The sequence below is a fragment of the Gavialis gangeticus genome, unplaced genomic scaffold, assembly GCF_001723915.1.
Source record: "Gavialis gangeticus isolate Ggan-Ray unplaced genomic scaffold, GavGan_comp1, whole genome shotgun sequence".
In the NCBI taxonomy this organism is placed as follows: Eukaryota; Metazoa; Chordata; order Crocodylia; family Gavialidae; genus Gavialis; species Gavialis gangeticus.
In genome coordinates this window covers 162269442-162280498 of record NW_017729022.1, presented here as the reverse complement: position 1 = coordinate 162280498, position 11057 = coordinate 162269442, and positions in this window count along the sequence as shown.

Below are 11057 nucleotides of genomic sequence, written 5' to 3'. Positions count from 1 at the left end.
CCAGTCGCCCCCCTCGGCCTCCACCGCGTCCGCCCCCATTGCCCACGGGCACTCCAGGGACCCCTACCCCGACCCCCACCCCTGCTGCTGCTGCTGCAGCAGCTACTGCAGCGCCCGCGCTCTGAGACTGCAAGCGCAGGCGCACACGCGACCACCCCTTCGAAGTGTGGGAGGGAGGCATAGCGCGTGGCAGCGGCAGCCAATAGGGAGAGCATGGAGCCAGGCGCGTGGTGGCAGCACCTGAGGAGAACGCCACGCCGCGCCGCGCCGCGCCCCGCCCCGCGACTACGGGGTGGCGGGCCCAGCCCTTTGCTGCTGGCATCATGTTAGTGGAGGGAGCTGGGTCCTCCGGGGGTGCATATCCCAGCGCGGCAGTGGGGCGCTCTGCTGGTGGCCCACGCATGGCCGTCTCCTGTCGCACAGCGGTCTGAATTTGAATTGCACTTCGACTCCACACACACCTTCCTGGGGCTGCTTGACCCCCGCAGTCTTTCGTGCACAGAGCAGGGGGGCTGGACCTGATGATCTCACGAGGCCCCTTCCAGTTCTGTGACTCTTGGAGGGGTCTGCAAAAAAAAAAAAACGGGGCTGCCCATCATGATGCCCTAATAAAAGTGAAGACCCCCTCAGACTTATTTTCAAACCTTACAGGGGGCTCTTGTCTCTCATGGGGGTGGGGGCTCAGCCTGCAATTCAAACCCTTGGGGCCAGCCCATTTGGTAGAGGCACGAGTTAGGGTCATGCCCTCCCTGAGTGCTGCTCTGAGCCCCTTCCCCTGCTGCTCTGCTTTCTGCCCCCTGCTGCTGTGGTGCCTGGCTGCAGTGGCCCTTGTGTGGGGCAAGGGCTCTTTAGTCAGACCAGAGGAGGGCAGCCCTGTGTTAGAAAGCTTGTCTAAGTATCCCAGCTATGCTGCTGGTGCAGGAAAAAATGTCCATGACTAAGGAATCCTTGCCTCTCGTGTCATTATTGGACCATCACAGCTACAACATGGCTCTTATGCTATCATGCCACTTGGGGCATTTGTGCCTCAGGCTGGCTACCTCTAATCTGTAGCAGGGGACAGATGAGTCCCAAGAGGGGCAGTAGAACAGGAGGGACCAGACCTCAGGCCTTGCCCCTGAAGCTGCCTTGCCCTGAGAAGGAGCCTATAGTGATAGATGGAGGTCATTGGCCTTGGTGAGACCACAGCTGAAGTACTGCGTCCAGTTTTGGGCTCCACAATTCAAAAAGGATGTGGAGAAGCTTGAGAGAGTCCAGAAAAGAGCCATGTGCATGATCAGAGGTCAGGAAAACAGACCTTACGATGACAGGCTGAGAGCCACGGGGCTCTTTAGCTTGGAAAAGCGCAGGCTCAGGGGTGATCTGATGGCCACCTATAAGTTTATCGGGGTGCTCATCAGGATCTGGGGGAACGTTTGTTCACCAGAGCGCCCCAAGGGATGCCGAGGTTGAACGGTCATAAACTACTGCAAGACCATTTCAGGCTGGACATAAGGAAGAATTTCTTTACTATCCGAGCCCCCAAGGTCTGGAACAGCCTGCCATCGGAGGTGGATCCGATGACCCCAGCTGACTTCCTGCCCTTCAGGCAGGAGGCTGGACTTGTTGATCTTCCGAGGTCCCTTCCAGCCCTAATGTCTATGAAATCTATGGATGCCTTTGTCCTCCCAGAAACTCTGGGCATGCTAATGCCTTGAAGGGAAGATTAGAAGAAGGGTTAACAGTTCTTTCTGTGACTGCCAGCACCCCACATCCCTCCCTCCTGTCTATGCCTCTTGATCATTCTCATTGCCATCTGCCCTTATGGGAAATTGGCTTCTTGGTTCTTGAAAGCAAAGAGAGTTGTGATTGCCATCTATGCTAGGAGTCCCTTGGATGCTCTGTGGAAGCCCTGAGGGCCATTTTGACTGAGGGAAATTCAATTTCAGCCCAATTGGCAGTAATGAAATTTCTACTAAAAAAGTCATAGTTTGATGCCAGCTGAGTTTTTGTTGTTTTTTTTTTTTAAATACATCTTCCAGTTCCTGCCCCTGCCCCGCTTTTAGCAAGATTCAGGAACACTTTCACTAGGAATCTTAACCTATAAGGGGAACTGCAGCTGAGTAAGAAAAGGAAAAGTAGCCAACTTCTCTACCTTCCAAGAAACTCTCCTGGGGAGAGGGAGTGGAGCCTTTCTAGGGCCCAGAGAAGAAGTGACAGTTTAGGTTGCACCTGAACACAGTATTGGTCCCACATTGGAACATCTCAAATAGGTTTTTTGCTTCAGTCCCAGCTGCCTTGTCTGCTCAGACACCTCTGTGAGCTTATCTAAGTGGCAGAAAAGGCATTTCTAGAATTCAGGCAATTAACCAACTTTCTAAATTGGATGATCACTGTCCGCACTAGATGCTAAGTGACATTTTCATAGATTTCATAGACATTAGGGCTGGAAGGGACGTCGCAAGATCATTGGGTCCAGCCCCCTGCCCAAGGGGCAAGAAGGCAACTGTGGTCAGATGATCCCAGAACAATAAGCATCCAAGTGTTTCTTGAAAGTGTCCAGAGTAGATGCTTGCACCACCTCTGGGGGGAGTCTATTCTAGGCCCTGGGGACCCAGACAGTAAAAAAGTTTTTCCTTAAGTCCAACCTAAAATGGTTTTCTCCGAGTTTGTGACCACTGGCCCTTGTCTTCCCTTGGTGTGCCCTGGTGAACAGATGTTCTCCCAGTTCCTAATGCATACTCCACATGTACTTATAGGCTCCACCAAGTCACTCCTGAGCCTATGCTTTTCCAAGCCAAAGAGTCCCAGGGCTCTCAGCCTTTCCTCACAAGGCCTGCTCTCTTATCCTCTAATCATGCGTGTGGCTCCCTTCTAGACTGTTTCAAGCTTCTCCTCATTCTTTCTGAATTGCACAGCCCAGAATTGGATGCAGTATTCCAGTTGTGGCCTCACCAAGGCCAAATAAGCAGGAGAATGACTTCCTGAGTCTTGCTGAGATGCATCAGTAGATGCAACCCAGAGTTTTGTTTGCTTTGCCGGCTGCAGCATCACACTGGTGGCTCATGTTTATCTTGTGGTCAATCATGACTCCACATCCTTTTCAGTGGTGGTGCTAGCAAGTGTAGCACGAACGAGCCTATAAATATGATGCGGGTTTTTTCTCCTGAGGTGAAGCACCTTGCATTTCTCCATGTTGAATGCCATCAGGTTTTGATCCGCCCACCTTGCAAGCCTGTCAAGGTCAGCCTGAATTGCCAGCCTATCTTCTAGTGTAACCACAGTTCCCCATAATTTGGTGTCATCAGCGAACTTAGCCAGTCCACTTCTGACACCAGAGTCCAGATCATTTATAAATACGTTAAAGAGTGCAGGTCTGAGAATGGAGCCCTGGGGGATCCCGCTGGTCACCATGCATCATGCTGACTCAGTTCCACTATCACTCTCTGGATCCGACCACAGAGCCAGTTCCCCAGCCATCAGACCATAAGGTTGTTGAGGCCGCAGTGCCCCAATTTTACCACGAGGACATCATGGGACACCAGGTCAAAGTCTTTTTTGAAGTCCAAATATATGACATCAACCTCTTTTCCTTTGTCCAGGTAATGTGTCACCTGGTCATAGATGCAAATAAGATTGGTCAGGCAGGACCTATCTGCAATGAAGCCATGTTGGCTATCTCACAGAATGTTGCCTTCTGTTATCCTGTTGTTAATGGTTTCTTTGATGATTTTTCCAATATCTTTCCAGGGATTGAGGTCAAATTAATTGGCCTGTAGTTTCCTAAATCTTCCTTCCTCCCTTTCTTGAAGATAGGCAACACGTTGGCTCTCTTCCAACCTTCAGGTACCTCACCCGAGCACCACAAGTTGTCAAATATCCTCACCATTGGCTGTGATATGATGTCAGGCAGTTCCTTTAGCACTCTTGGGTACATTCCATCTGGGACAGCTGATTTGTAGATGTTCAGCCTCTCAAGGTGTTCCCTCACAAGATCTACACCAATGATATGTGTATGTTTGCCCTCACCCTGGTAATCCTGCATCTTGTCAGGCAGGGTGATCTCCTTGGGCTGGTGGAAGACTGATGCAAAGTAATTGTTAAGGAGATTGGCTTTTTCTGGGGTGTTGCTTATCAGCTGCCTCATTTGGTTTAGTAAGGGTCCAATGTTGCCCTTAGTTTCATAGTTTCATAGTTTGTAGGGTTGGAAGGGACCTGAGCAGATCATCAAGTCCGACCCCCTGCCTTGGCATGAAAAAGTACTGGGGTCAAACGACCCCAGCAAGGTATTCATCTAGCCTCGTCTTAAAGACTCCCAGGGTAGGAGCCAACACCACTTCGCTTGGAAGTTGGGTCCAGATTCTAGCCACCCCAACAGTGAAGTAGTGCCTCCTGATGTCTAGTAAGTTGTTTTTTTCTGACTTCCCACACATCTGAAGAAGGACTTTTTAGTGTCCTTGATTCCTGTAGCCAGTCTGAGTTTGGTTTCAGCCTTGGCTTTCTTAGTTCACTCCCTCCAAGTGCAGGCCAGTGTTGAATACTCCTCCCTAGTGGTGTTTCCTGCCTTCTATCCTTTATTATCATTTTTTTTAGGTACAGGAGGTCCATGAGTTCACTATTGAGCCAAGGAGATCACCCAGCCATTTTGCTCCCTTTCCTATGGGCTGGAATGGATTTCCCATGTGCTTCAAAGATTGCGTCAAGGAGCGACCACTCATCATGGACTCCCTTCCCTGTCAGATCAGGGCCTCTCAGGGCCTCAACAACTATCCTCCTGAGCTTGTGAAAGTTGGCTTTCCTAAAGTTGAGGATTTCTGCATTGCTGACTGATTTACCAGATTTGTGACGGATAAATAAAGTGATCAACTCATGGTCACTGTCTCCCAGCTTCCCCTCGATTCTCAGGTCACTCGCTAGATCATCTCCTTTAACCAGTACCAAGTCCACCAGCGCCTTACTTCTTGTTGGCCTATAGACTTCATGAGACAAGTAGAGCTCATCGGTGCAAGTGAGGAAGCTTCAAGACTGAACAGTTTTGGCTGAGTGCTCTTCCCATGAGATGTCAGGTAGTTGAAGTTGCCGATGACAGCCATGCACTGACAGCGTGCAGCCTCTGCCAGTTCCCTAGCAAATTTGTGGTCAAGCTCTTGCTCCTGATTAGGAGCTGTATAGTAGACTCCTACCATTATACCTTCTTCACTACATTCCCCCCATATTCTAACTCAAAAGGCCTCAAGTCACCCTCCTTGGATGCCAATCTCTGCTTGTAGGGAAGTGTACTGCTCCTTCACATAGAGAGCTACACCCCTGCCCTTTCTTGCAACATGTTCCCTCCTATACCAGGTAGCCATCTATACCTGGTGTCCAGTCATAAATGGAGTCCCACCAGGTCTCTGTTATCCCTATGAGACTGTATTGATATCTGTTTAGCAGAGAGACCAGTTCCTCCTGTTTATTCCCCAGGCTCCTGGAATTTGTGCACAGGCAAGTAAGCCTGCCATTGGAAGCCCTAGGCTTCCCTGCACTCCTAGAAGAGTCCCATCCCTGAGCTGGGGTAGGAGTGAGTTCCCTTGTGCAGCCTGACCTACTGATTTTGTGGTTTTTGCTTGGTGGGCTTGAACTGGTGGTTGTCCACCCATCCCCTGGCGAATGTAGTTTAAAGCCTGGTCAAGCAGGTCAGCCATTCTGGCTGAGAAGAGCTTCTTCCCCATTGGGGTGAAGTGGAGGCCATCCCTTCCCAACTAACCGCTGCCTTTCTCTCTGAAGTGTAGGACTGTTGTCAGAGAAGCCGAAGTCTTCGCGATGGCACCAGTACCACAGTCTTCTGCTTACTTCTCCAATTCATCTCTCCTCCTATGCCCATGACCCGTGATCAGAAGGATTGAGGAGAAAACTACCTGTGCTTCCAGCCCTCTAAGCCCCGCTCCCAGAGCCCTGTAGTCACTCATAACCTAACTGGGATTGCTCCAAGTCATGTTATTCATGCCCCAAAGGATAAGGAACATGGGGTAGTGGTTGGAGGGCCAGATAAGTTTCAGGATCCTTTCAGCTGCATCCTGGATATGGGCCTCTGGGACACAAACCTCATGAGCTAGGGGTCAGGGCAGCAGATCACTCCCTCTGTCCCCCTCAAGAGGGAGCTTCCCACAATGACCACTCTGCATTTCTTCTTAGGGGTGGTTGCTGGCTGCCTTTCTTCCTCAGGTGCTGGAGCTGGTGGTTCTGCTGGCTCTACTGGTGCTGCAAGGAGTTCATACTTATTGTAAAGATCAAGGGGGGTGGTGACCCTGGAGCAGCATGCCTTGGGGTTGGAGACAACCTTCATCCAAGTGACCCATGGCTGGACTTAACAGGAGCTCCTCTTGTCCACCCTTGTCCTGCCAGCCATCTTTGCTCTTCCCTCTTCATTCTTCAGGCAAAGAGCCTGGCAACAGGAATCTATATCCTTTTGCCATCCCTGATGGCACGTAACCTCTGCACTGCCATCTGGAGCTCCCCTATGGACTCCAGAGACTCCAATGTGGAGCAAAACTTACAAGGGGAGGTGTCATTGCTCCTGATCCCAGGTGCTTGCAGTCATGCCAGGCAGCCCCCACAGCCGAGAGCCAGGGGTCCCATCTGAGTGGAGGCTGGAACCATGGGTGCCATCTGGGTGGAGGCCTCAGAGGTACTAGGGGGCTGGCAGTCACAGGGGGGATCTTCAGGGTGCGGCGTGTCCCCACTGTGGTACAGGTAGTAGTCTGGGCTACTACTGTGCTGGCCCTTCTTTTCAAGCTCGCCGCCTAGATCCTTGTGGTCCTCCTGCTTGTCCTCCCACGCTAATTCCCACACCAGGCCCAGAGCACGCCTGTTTGTGCAGCTCTGTTCGCATGGCTCCCTGGGGGGCTGGGCTAAGTAGGAGCTGGGTGGGGATATAACCCTCCTTGGCTCCTCCCAGCTGCCTCTCACAACTGTCTAGCACCCACCCACTGCAGGCCCCACCTACCTCCCGGCTGTGCTGAGGGTCAGGGTCGGGGTCTACTGAGTGTTTGCCGGGAGTCCAGGGCTCATGGGAACGCAATGAGCTTCCGTCTGTGCATCTTGCGCCAGAGCCGGACCTAAACTGTTAAAATATGTTAAATGAAATGCAAGGTAGTATGTTTATGAGCAACCACATGGACTCTTTCGTCTGATCTAAATTTGGCTTATGCATGGGGACTGTATATGATAACTGTACAAAGGTCCACAGATGGGAATGCTGCCTGTAGCCCACCACTTCACCTCAGGGGAGCAGCAGCAGCAGCATATCCTCTAGGTTACAGTAATTCTCTTGGTTCCAGCTTCCCCCGTCAGGTGCAGTTTGGTTGCTGGAGACACGTACAAGCTATCTAGTAGTCCAATCATCTCTCTCTATATTATACACTCCCTCCCCACCCCTGCAACCCAGCAGTCTCAGTGTGGGTCCCTAAACTACCTCCTTGTGATGATGCAGGTTCCAAGCTCTGCAGAGATTTTAATTTGAATGACAGGATTTGACTCTGAGCTTCCAGGCAGAAATAAGAAAAGCTTTTCCTACCTGGCAACCATAGCCAATTCAGGTGTGAATGAGCAAAGATGCAGGTATCTATTGTGACACGAGTATGACCAGTTACATAGTTGCTAGGCAATACTGGCCCATGTTCCAAGAATCCTGGGCAAAAGATTCTCTGCCACTGCAACGTGGGTGTCACATGCACAGATCTTCCTCCCCAGAGAAGACATCACTGCTGGGGCTCAGGTGTGTAGTGTTTTTAGACAGTTAAGATTATTATCTCCGTTAAAAGACTACCACTTCCAAACCTTCCCTATCATTACTTATCATCCCAGTAGTATCTAATAGTTCCAGTCATGGATTGGGATATCATTGTGCTAGGTACTCTATAAATACACAATAAAAAAAACAGACCCTGTTGTTAAAAGCTTGAAGAAAATACAGGAATCATTTTTACTAAACTTATGATAGTAGAATTATTTAAATTGTCTTCTTGGAAAAATCACAAAACATTCACCAGATACTTTTGAACTGGATGTGGGCTTTGTAAATAGTTCTCATAATAAAATATCTTGTTGATAAGACAAACCATGTTCTTTGCAATACATCTTAAGTTATCCCACACCTTTTATTCATTCAAATTTTCACTAGAGTAAGGAATCTAAGCTTTGGTGCCCTCATCCTATTTTAATATAGGTAGTTATTGCCATTAAAATAATTTTTCAAAAGTGTGCCCCAAAATTAATTCTCTGGAGCTATGTTTGTTTTCCCCAAATACTTTAGGAAATGAGTCTTGTAATGATGTTTGCCAACACCTTAAATTTTTAGTGGATATTGGAGGATACCCAAAGGAATTCTGAATTCATAACAAACTGTGTGTGTGTGTGTGTGTGTGATTTTTTTAAAATCAAGAATACAAGAGGATGCTGGCCAACATGCTAATTAACTGCACTTGTTTTACACTAGTCCAAACCCACTGACTTCTATAAAGGACTTTTTTTAACTATTTCACCATAACTTAGGTCAAATTCAGGTCCTTAGAATTTTTATTTGTTCCTAGAAAAAGAAAACCTCCATTATAATAGGTTTATGTCTGGTTTTCATCTATAAAGACAGATGCAGGGTTAATTTTTCCAAAGTGCTTAAGTAACTTAGGAGCCTAAGCCTCAAAGCGATTAGGTCAGGTGTATATTACAAACTTTGATGCAGGAACATAAAAGCCATGGCAGGGTGTCAGACTTGATGATCTGCTCAGGCCCCTTCCGACCCTACTAACTATGAAACTATGAAATGTATATGGAGTCTGTAATAACTTCTATCAATACAGCTCTGAAAAGCAAACCCTTCTAGTATATAGTTGCACTGACTAAACTAACCATGCTTTTAGCTGTATAATATTTGAGGTGGGGACTGAAAAAGTCCATGCCAGCAGAAGTGGAGGTTTTTTAGCATAAGAAGAAACAGATTCTGAACATTTTGTCAGTATAAGACACTAGTATGCCTGTACCACAAAGTACAGGCTAAGGCTAAGACTTCCAGATCACTTCAATTATTCTGAAAAACTTTATCTAAAAATTTTAATCTAAACTTGGTTTAGTACAAAATTTGGTTTAGTTCCTGAATATGAGAGAGTATAATTCTTGCTAAAATTGTAGAGATCTTTATAGGTCCATACAAAGGCAGCATTTAAATCTTCACCTGAAGAAAACACAAGGCCAGAATCTGTTCCAATACATGTTATACTGTTGTTACTCCACTGGCTTTGCAGCTCAGGGATATACAGCATGGAAAGCAAGATGAGATTCGTGTTTACTGTTTGCTGTTAGCAACACATCTTAAATTTCACTTCTGTAGCAACCACACAGCTGTATCCTTTATCTATGGGAGAATGCACTTCAGTGCACAAGGATGCCTTTGCTTTCTTTTAACAGGAATTCTGCCTAAGAGAAACACACACCTCCCAAGATACAATGGGTGAAGCAGAGAAGGAACGCTTGATTGAACTGAACATGATGAGGGAGTCCATGTGTATGGTGGAAGGGAAAAGTAATTCAGCTTGGCTGAGACCCCAGAAGAGACATTTCCCTCAAAGTAATCAGAGCTCACTGGAGAACTGTAGACAAAAAGACCCTGAGCTTGGGGCTGACAGTGGCAGGGTTTCCTGGATGAAAGTCACCCCAACTAACCACAAAGAGAGAAGGCACTTCCCACAAAGAAGTATGTATAAATAAGCAAAAGCACACACAAGGCCAAATTCTTCCCTGGCACTAAATAAGACCAAGGATGAATTTGGCTTACTTAACACCAAGGCCACTGGAATATGATGTTACAGGGAAACCGTCACCAGCTACTCCAGCTATTATGGCATGAATTTACTGCATCTATCCTAAGGCACTTGTACATGTGACGGGGATTTAGTCCTCAGGCTTTTATTCTATGCTCCCTAAATTGAAACAGTAGGTTTTTAATTGAAACCCATCATTTCAATTTTTCCATCATGTTATGGTGAGGGGCGTGGTCCTTTTTAAAAATGTTTTTGGTCTGAGCTAGAGCCTGCCTGAGGTGGGAGTGGGGGCAAGCTGCCGGCAGGCCAAGGGGCCCCTGAGCTACAGAAGGCCACAGTTCTTTTCTCTGTGGTGGCAGTGTCCCTTGGGACTGTCCAAGTGGGCTGCTAGCAGCTCACCTAGCTGACCCCAGGGGGCACCACTGCTGCAGACAAAAGGACTGGTGCCCCCCAACAGCTCAGGCCACTTGGCCTGCTGGCAGCTTGCCCTCTGGCCACAGGAGAGGAGGGCAGGCTCTGCCTAAAAAAGGATCAGGCCCTCTGCTGTTTCTGCCTTCACCAGGCTTCTGTGGCTGGCAGGATAGCTGCGGCTCCCCAGGGGCTTGTCCACTCAGGCTTCCAGCTTCCCATGCACCAGGGGCAAGCCAGCCCGTTCCTGGGTGCCCCAGGCATCTTGCCAGCTGCAGGAGCCTGCTGAAGGCAGAAGTGGTGAGGGACCCAATCCTTTTTTTCTGCAGAGCCTGCCCGCCTCTCCTGCAGGTGAGGGACCAGCTGACAGCTACATCATTGCAATTTGCAGTGTTGCAAACTAAACTACATTGGGATGTCATTTAGTTTGCAACGATGCAAACTCATTTAAAACCCCAAAAACTCTTGCATATGTACAGCATGACATCATTAAGCCACACAAACTGACATTTTCATCACATGTACATGGTAATGGCATCACATGTACAAGTGCCCCTAGTGACTACTGCCAGCTCAGTGGAATGGTAACAACATCTGCTCTAAGTTGCTTAATAGTTCCTGTTTTCACAACTGCTCAGCATTCAGGCACTTCTTATTTGTATGTAATACATGGGCCAAAGAAAGACAAGGTAAAAATTAAAGTCAAGTCCCTGACTCCCAGCTTAGAACACCTTCCCCAAAGCAATAGGCAATTTGATGGGGGAGGGCAAGAAAGGATAAGAATCTATGTGGTCCATGTTCCATCAACGTTCAATTGTGAGAGACTGCTTCAGAACAATACAGAAGACTCAGCTGGTCCTGGGAGTCTTTCCAATA